Source organism: Meles meles, chromosome 7, assembly GCF_922984935.1.
Source record: "Meles meles chromosome 7, mMelMel3.1 paternal haplotype, whole genome shotgun sequence".
In the NCBI taxonomy this organism is placed as follows: domain Eukaryota; kingdom Metazoa; phylum Chordata; class Mammalia; order Carnivora; family Mustelidae; genus Meles; species Meles meles.
The window spans coordinates 49,276,855-49,285,003 of NC_060072.1; the positions used below are offsets into that span (position 1 = coordinate 49,276,855).

General features: G+C 41.5%; 1 pseudogene; it reads right to left on the reverse strand.

Moving 5' to 3' along the window:
- Positions 1 to 1,438: 1,438 nt before the first annotated feature.
- On the reverse strand, positions 1,439 to 2,606 carry LOC123946333 (annotated as a pseudogene).
- Between the last annotated feature and the right edge of the window lie 5,543 nt (positions 2,607 to 8,149).

The window sequence follows — 8,149 nt, forward strand, 5'->3', positions numbered from 1 at the left end:
ATTACAAAAAATCTGTCCATGTGTAAGTAAAATGCTTAGTTATCTTCCAAGTCGGATGGCTCCTCACTTAGTCTTTGTTGTAAGTAAAGCTTGTGCTACTGCAGAGGAAACACAGAGAAGTCCAGACCCCATTTGGTTAGCATGGCCATGAAGCCATGACAGACATGCCCATGTTCTCAGGGGATCTCAGATGCAGTATTCCATTCCTGCCTATTGTTCTTTTAATGGAACTTAGGTCATGATGATCATCCCTTTGTAAAACTGGATTAGCAAACACAACTGTTTCAGATTGGGATACAAGAATTTGCAATCACTTGTATCAAGATACTTAGGAAAAGTAGAAAATAAATGTTGAGAATAGAAAATATAGGGAAGCAAAATGTTTTTCAGAATCAGAAATTTTTCCAGGAGATTCAGGAATATGAGAAAACATAAACTAGACTTGAGTTGCCTGTAGTCTGGTAACTTCTGTGAGGACAGAGGGAGCATGAAATTTAACCTACAGTATATTGCCCAAATTAGAGACAACCCCTTCTGTGAAGCAAAACTGACTTTGTCCTATTCTAATCACAATGAAAGGGGAATTTCATGACACCATGAGACAGCAACCAAAGGGCTTGTTTTATTTCCCCCCTTTTGGCTTATTTCCTTGACCATTTATGTATTATTTATTATTTAATTTATTTATTTATTATATTATTATTTATTATTATAAAAGCAATGCTAAGCTAAAGGCAGATGTTATACATCTAACTAATTGCCCCCCCCCCCCAAAACCAAGTTTTCCTAATAGAATCACAGGAGGCAAACAAATACAAGTGGCTTTGCACTAGATATTCTATTTGAATTTGTTATTTTTTCCTCCCACAGTATTGATGAAGTTCTAGAACCTAGGTGAGGTTCGGTGGGCTGAGGTCCGGAGCCAATGACCAAGAAAGAATTCTTGAGACCTCTTTGGTGCAAAATGATGGTTTATTAAAGCACAGGGACAGGACCCGTGGGCGGAAAGAGCTGCTGCCCTAGGTTGTGAGGGATGACAGGTTATGTACCCTGTGGTTGGAGGAAGGTGAGGGGAAGGGAGCTTTCAATGGAGTTTTCATATGCTAAAGAGGGCCTACAAGGTGCTGGGAGTAAGGTCTTTAGGCTTGATCAATGTGGTCTTTTGGCAAGCCATTAACATCAAGATAGTTGGGAGATTGCTGTCTTGCAGGCAAATTAACTATTTGTTTTTCGTTTATGGTGGTCAGGGGTGCAAGGTGCCAGCTTTTGCTTTGTCCTCAGCCAGCCTCCTGCTCCTGAACAATTTTGACCCTTAAATCTTTAAAGTTGTTGAAGGTGGAAGGTCTCATCTTCTATAACTTTTTCCTGCTGAATAGGGGCGTAGAGCTGTCCCTACCTACTCGGGTCAACATTCATCAGTGGAGGAACGTGTAGGGAGTTACGAAAGGCGGAGGCAGCTGAATCCAGCGCTGACAGTGAAGAAGTGTCTGTGCATGGTCAGGATCATCTGTCGTGGTGAAGTCATTGCAGCGATGGAGTCTCGGCACCAAGTAGAGAAACACTGAACAAAGCAACATATTAAGATTAATAAGGCGATAAAAATGAAAAGCCGGAAAAGGAGAATTTTAATTGTTGGCCATAGTCCTCCCTCAAACCTGGAAGCTAAACAATCACTGAGAAGAAGGATCTTGTAGAGCCTTAATCTGGGTAATCATATCTTTTATTAGTCCTGTGACATTTTTGTGATAGTCCGGGATATACATGCAACATTCTGCTTTGATAATTGGGCATGTGCCACCCTGTGCTGCTGTCAGGACATCTAAGGCCGTTCCATTTCGTAGGATTGCCTTGAGTATCTGTGAGATTTCTGTATTAACTAAGGAGATGCTACTTAGTGAATCATTGAGTGCCTTTGCAGTATATTTATTAAGGGCTTTTACATGCCACATGACATCCTTTAGTCCCACAGATGGAACAAAAATGGATACTAAGTGATCATACCATTTAAAAACAGATCGCATCCATCTTTGCTTTAAATTTGGGAGATTAGCTGGGGTGGTGATGATTTTAGTAGTGTGCCCATGAATCCAGGCAAATCCTAAGGTACAGCGACCTATACACCCTGGAGGAAGGCAGGGCCACAGGTTAGTTCCACATATCCAGTGGGTTCCGTTTGGAGCTGACCATCTAATGCCAGGTCACCTTGCCCAATCAGTAGCAAACCAGTCAGTAGCCTGGAGTACTATCATTTGGGAACACATTTCTAATGATAGCCATCCTAGATATCATGTGTTATTTGCCCAAGTATCATACGTATGATTTCTTTGTTCCCGGCATTAAACTGCCTTTCGACTGAGCTGTCCAATAGTGGGGGTGAGCCACAAATATGTATCCCAGATTTGATATGTACCATCCTCAGTATAGCGATAAGTAGGGTTTTGGAACTTAGGCCCATATTTGATTGGGGAGTTATGGCTTGACAGCAATCCCCTTTCCTTCCAAATAGCTCCATGGGCATGTAGTACCAGGAAGGCATATTTGGAGTCAGTGTTAATGTTTATTTTTAGGCTTTGGCAATTGCAAAGTGCTAGTGAGCACTGTGGCATACCTAGCTTTTCTTATTCTATGAAAACTATTGTTATCAGTAAACCAACTGTCATTTGTATTTTTAACAGGGACATATTAAATCTGGCCAACTAGAGTAAGCAAGATCAATAACCTCTGAACAGTTTTGCTCTATAGAGAAAGAAGTACAGTGGTCAGGTTCAGGCATACAGGTAACTAGGTTTAAGGTTTAACAAGTTTTAAGGTATTATTTCTGGCATATCTGTAAGTATAGCGCAGTATTTAATAAGTCAGCCTCCACCATCTATTGGTGGCCTTTGGCTTCTAAGACAAATCTGGACCTGATATGAAGTCATTACAGTCAGGGACTGTTCCATAGTGAGCTTTGAGGCTCTTTTTACAAAGAGGGCTGTTTTATGCTTAGCTAAAGCATCTGTTTGCAATTGCACCTCAACAGAGGTAGCTTCTAGGATAAATATGACTTAGGGATGATACCATTAAGAAGCCCTTTGAGTGGTCCAGCCTTAAAAATATCCTGATTACAGAGGACCACTGGCAAGTGGGAGAAAACTTGTCAAGAGATAAGGGGAGTCCCATGTGCATCATCCAATCCACTCATAAAGAATGGGGTCATCCATTATCTCCACAAGTCCATAGTTAATCCTATGGAGTGTGGTATGCTGGCTATTAGGCCACACACAAGGTGATAGTTAAGTTATAAAATTGTTGGGGAATTAACCCCATTTTCCAGTTGTTTAATCATGTGCCATGGGGTCTTGTTATTATCCCCACAGAATAAAAAAAAAAGATCTAAATGAGCTATTGTGCAACTTTTCTGAAGTTTACCTCAAATTGTTTAGATTAGGTAAACAAACACTTAAAAACATCAAATCTAGAATTTAACATCCATAAAGGTGTGTTACTGAACATAATTTTTCTCTCTAAAATAACCCTCATTTCCAGAGATGGCCAAATCAGGACTAATTTATTTGAGAAACAAGTCCAGTTTTAACAAATTTGGCCTAATTATTTACATAAGCTCAGCAGGAACAGTTGAGTGATCATACAGATCTTTTAGAATCTGCTTTGCTGGAACTTCTTATAAGGAATCTCTAGGTTGAAATTTTTAGTAGCTTCTCTGGGCCAGAAGCCAAGCCACGTACTTGCCATCAGACATGCCTGCAATACCTGTCGATTTGGGCGAATTCTTCTTTCTGAGATTCCCAAAGTATCCTGCCAGGAAGTGACATTCTTTACTCACCTGGTGAGGTTGCTGGAAACTCTGTAAGCAAGGTATCAGGCCAACAGTCCCGAGGGGCTTTACGGCTCCAGGTTTCAAAAGTCAACCTTAGTTCCTTTAAGCTATCTGGTCATATCTGAGTCTATGCATATCTTTCTCAAATATGACATTCCAGTCAAAGCCTTGGTAAAATAATCCATGTTTCCAATGATGTCCTGTTACAAGGAGAACAGATTCTTATTGACCTTATGCAAATGACTGATTGCCATGGAAGAAAGAGTACTTACTGAGACCTTTTGATTTCCAGAGGGTTCAGACAGAGAGAAAAGTTAAATGCTTTGATTTGTTTGCAAATAAATAATTTTACATTTCTGTATCTTAAGAAAAAAGTATCCCTAGTCTGGAAGAGCAAACATTAGAGAACCAGTAATGTCTAAAATAAGATAAAACATTAAGAGACACAACACTATAATCTTTTAGTTCATTTAGTCCCATGTTACTAAATCTGATGAATGCAGCTTTAGTTATTAGCTTTGGAAATTCTTACCCATTTCAGTTTTAGGATTTTCAAGTATATCAAATATCTGCATTTGTCCTGAAATATGAATCTCCTTTAAGATAAAACTCATTTTACAAGAGAATTAAAACAATTATAAATGACAAAAACTCAGAATGGATATGGTTAGAGCTGATGAAACAAGAATTAACAATTTAGCTGGCAAGGAAATCAGGTTATTTCTGTGACACATAACATTTCCATTATTACAATATCAAGCGATGATTTCTCAAAACATTAAAACTTGGGGCGCCTGGGTGGCTCAGTGGGTTAAGCCGCTGCCTTCGGCTCAGGTCATGATCTCGGGGTCCTGGGATGAGTCCCGCATCGGGCTCTCTGCTCAGCAGGGAGCCTGCTTCCCTCTCTCTCTCTCTCTCTGCCTGCCTCTCTATCTACTTGTGATCTCTCTCTGTCAAATAAATAAATAAAAATCTTAAAAAAAAAAACAACCTTAAAACTTTAGGAAATGCATAGAATGTCTAGAACAGTTATAACATTTCCCCAAATGTAACCCAAGGTTTATCATTGGTTTAGCCGTACTTCATGACTAACTTCGCATACCAAGGAAAAGCCTGAGTTAAAGAGATTTACAACTTAAATCTTGTCAACATTTGCTAATAAAGTTTTAAAGCACATGCCTAAATATAATTAGGGATGTTAAACACCTGATAAAACAAAACATAGAAACCAGGTTTTCTGGGCAGGCAAAGAGAAAACCATTTACATTTTCTTAACAGCAGTTCAATTAATCTAAGAAAACTTGGTCCTTTGAACAGAGAGAACTTCAGTCTTATACCAATGTACCTTTAAAACCCATTCATTTCAATCTTAGTCTATCCTGACCATAGCTAAAATTCCTTTTCTGAAGATTTCCCTTCACAAATCTTCTACAACTTTCCTTTGCATTCAGGTTTTGTCCCAAGCCATTTCCTTCCAAACAACCATCTCATTTAGGACAAAATTACCTTCTCTTACCCTCAACAAAATGTATTCCCATTCCTTAAATCTTTCTTACATATCTCCTACTTTCCTAAATGGAGTTGCTTCCTTTATTTCCATCAATCTTAGTTACACTAAGCAGAATTTTATACTCTTAGAAACACCTTAATCTCTTGTGAAGACTAAGTATTAACCAATTGTGAACTGTTACAACAGAATTCTTCAGATGGCAAATTTATGAATCAGTTAAGGGCAAAACTTGTTTACCAATAGATTTAAATACTCTCAGTTTCTTTGCAGTAAGAAGTCAAAAGCACAAACCTACATCCAGTAATTAATGACTTAGCATTTTATCCTGTTTGGTTAAGACCTAAATGTCCAACAGATTTAATTCCATTTGTCATTCAGGCAAAACTTTAAACTTTCAGGTTACCAAAGACTTTGAAAGCTACTTCAGTAATTATCCATTGAAACTTTGAGACAGACAGTTGACCATCAATTTAGTAATTTCTTTGCTAACAGATTTTAACAAATGACACGAGCTTATTTGACCCTTCAGTAAACTTCGAAGTTTCACATTTACTGCTTGTAACTTAAAAGACCTGTCTATCGTAACTAAACCAACAAGCTTAACTTAGTTCCAATACTGATTTACGTTCCACCTGGGTCCACTCCACTTTGAATGTTTACCTGAGACACGAATGGGGAGATCTGGAGTGAGGGGTGTTAGGTCCAGGGGGTGCTCTTCTTGCTCCTTGACAGTGGAGATGTCATGGTGCATGATCTAGAGGCTATTCATACAGGCTGCACGCACGTTGGTGCAGAAACAAGAGGGAAACAGAGGAAACAAAGTGCGGCCAGGAGGCAGAGAAAGGATTCCCGGTTTTAGAGCTCATAAGCCCCAACAGGAGCAGACGCCATGCTTTCCCACCAGCAAGGGGGGAGGGGTTAAGCAGTCCAAGTCGGGCCAGAGAAGACAGGGAAACTTCCCCCAAACAAAGGGAGTTTCGGCAGCTGCTTGGGAATATTCCTTAAAGTTTCTGTCTCGAGTTAGACTAACCCCAGTTGGCTCCAGTTATAGCCATTAACACGGGAAGTGAGTAAGGGAGAAGCCCCCACATCTTTAAGGGAGAAGCCCCCACATCTTTTAGGAGAAACAGAGAGAAATAAGGTCAGAGTCCCCTTTGCTAGGGATGGCCCAGCAACCTAGGTTTATTTGAAGTCCAACTAACATAATTATCATCCAGTATGTCAAGATTAAGTTTACAACCTGATTCATTCAGGCAAACACATTCTGCAAAGCCCCTTAGTTTGGGGTCCCGGTGCAGAGCCATGGAGGCCTAGGTATGAGCAATGAAGGTATCCTAGGTCCATTTGCCCTGTTTCCTGCAGAGGACATCTAACTGATAGACCCACTGAGGCCATGCAGTGTTACAGGAGCTCAGTCCTTTCCTAAGCTTTGCAATCCAAATTATTTCCAGCGGGTCAAAATGCACCCCAAGGTAGAGTCCTTGGGAACTGAAGAAGCCTACTGAGGCCATGCTCCCAGAAACATAAAGAAGGTCCATTACCAAATCTCCCCTGACCCCTGGGTGGCGTCCCACGCAGGATATGTCAGAGGTTCAGGTGTGTCAAAAGCGACCAGAGGCATCCCTCAACAAAAATCGCTATTGATCACCATCATGCTTTCCCCGGAAGGCATTCCTGCCATAAAAGGCCATGGAGGGGTGCCGGCGTCCCTCCTCTTCCCCATCACATCCCAGGCTGCTGATGGGTGCCTGGTGAATGGACCAAAAATACTGTGCCATGCCATGCCATCATCTGTCCTGAAGACTGCATACTGTTTTGCCATTTTAACCCATGGAAATAGTAGGAAGGTTTTTACAAGGGTAAATTACCCAATTTCGTAGCTTTAAGTAGTTAGCAGAAGACACTGACAAGAAACAGTAAAGACTGAAATCCATCATGGTCTATGCGACATTCCAACACATGTGGTCCTTACAGTCAACTTCCCCAGGAAACGGTCCCCGGTTGCGTTTTAATTCAATCGGGTACTGGTTTCGGCCGGCTCCCAGTGGAGGTCTCTCCGCCAGCAGTGGCTAGACCAGGGATGTGGAGGGGATCACATTAGATCAATCAGGAGGAAACCTCACACGGGAGTCTTAAGACTGGAAGCCGTCCTGGTGACTTAGGTGGCTGTCCCGTACCCAAGAGAGACAACTTTAGGAATAAAGAGAGGCCATCAAGTTTCTGGGTCTTATTGCCATTCCGGCCAGGGTACTGACTTACAGCCAAAAGGCGTAGAGTAGCCACGGGCTAGAGGATTACAGCCTGAGCAACTGACATGCAAGTGTTCCAATAAGACCATACTCCTTGAAAAGCCCTGAAATGAGAGTAAAGGAAGAAGGGGAAAAGTACTCACCAATTTTGCACCGAAGCTCAAAGTCCAAATGTGAAGACTCACAGCCCCACGTTCGGGCTCCATATGATGAAGTTCTAGAACCTAGGTGAGGTTCGGTGGGCTGAGGTCTGGAGCCAATGACCAAGAAAGAATTCTTGAGACCTCTTTGGTGCAAAATGGTGGCTTATTAAAGCACAGGGACAGGACCCCCCGTGGGCAGAAAGAGCTGCAGCTCCAGGTTGTGAGGGATGGCAGGTTATGTACCCTGCGGTTGGGGGAAGGTGAGGGGAAGGGAGCTTTCAATGGAGTTTTCATATGTTAAAGAGGGCCTACAAGGTGCTGGGAGTATCCAGGAGGTCTTCAGGCTTGATCAATGTGGTCTTTTGGCAAGCCATTAACATCAAGATAGTTGGGAGATTCCTGTCTTGCAGGCAAGTTAACTATTTGT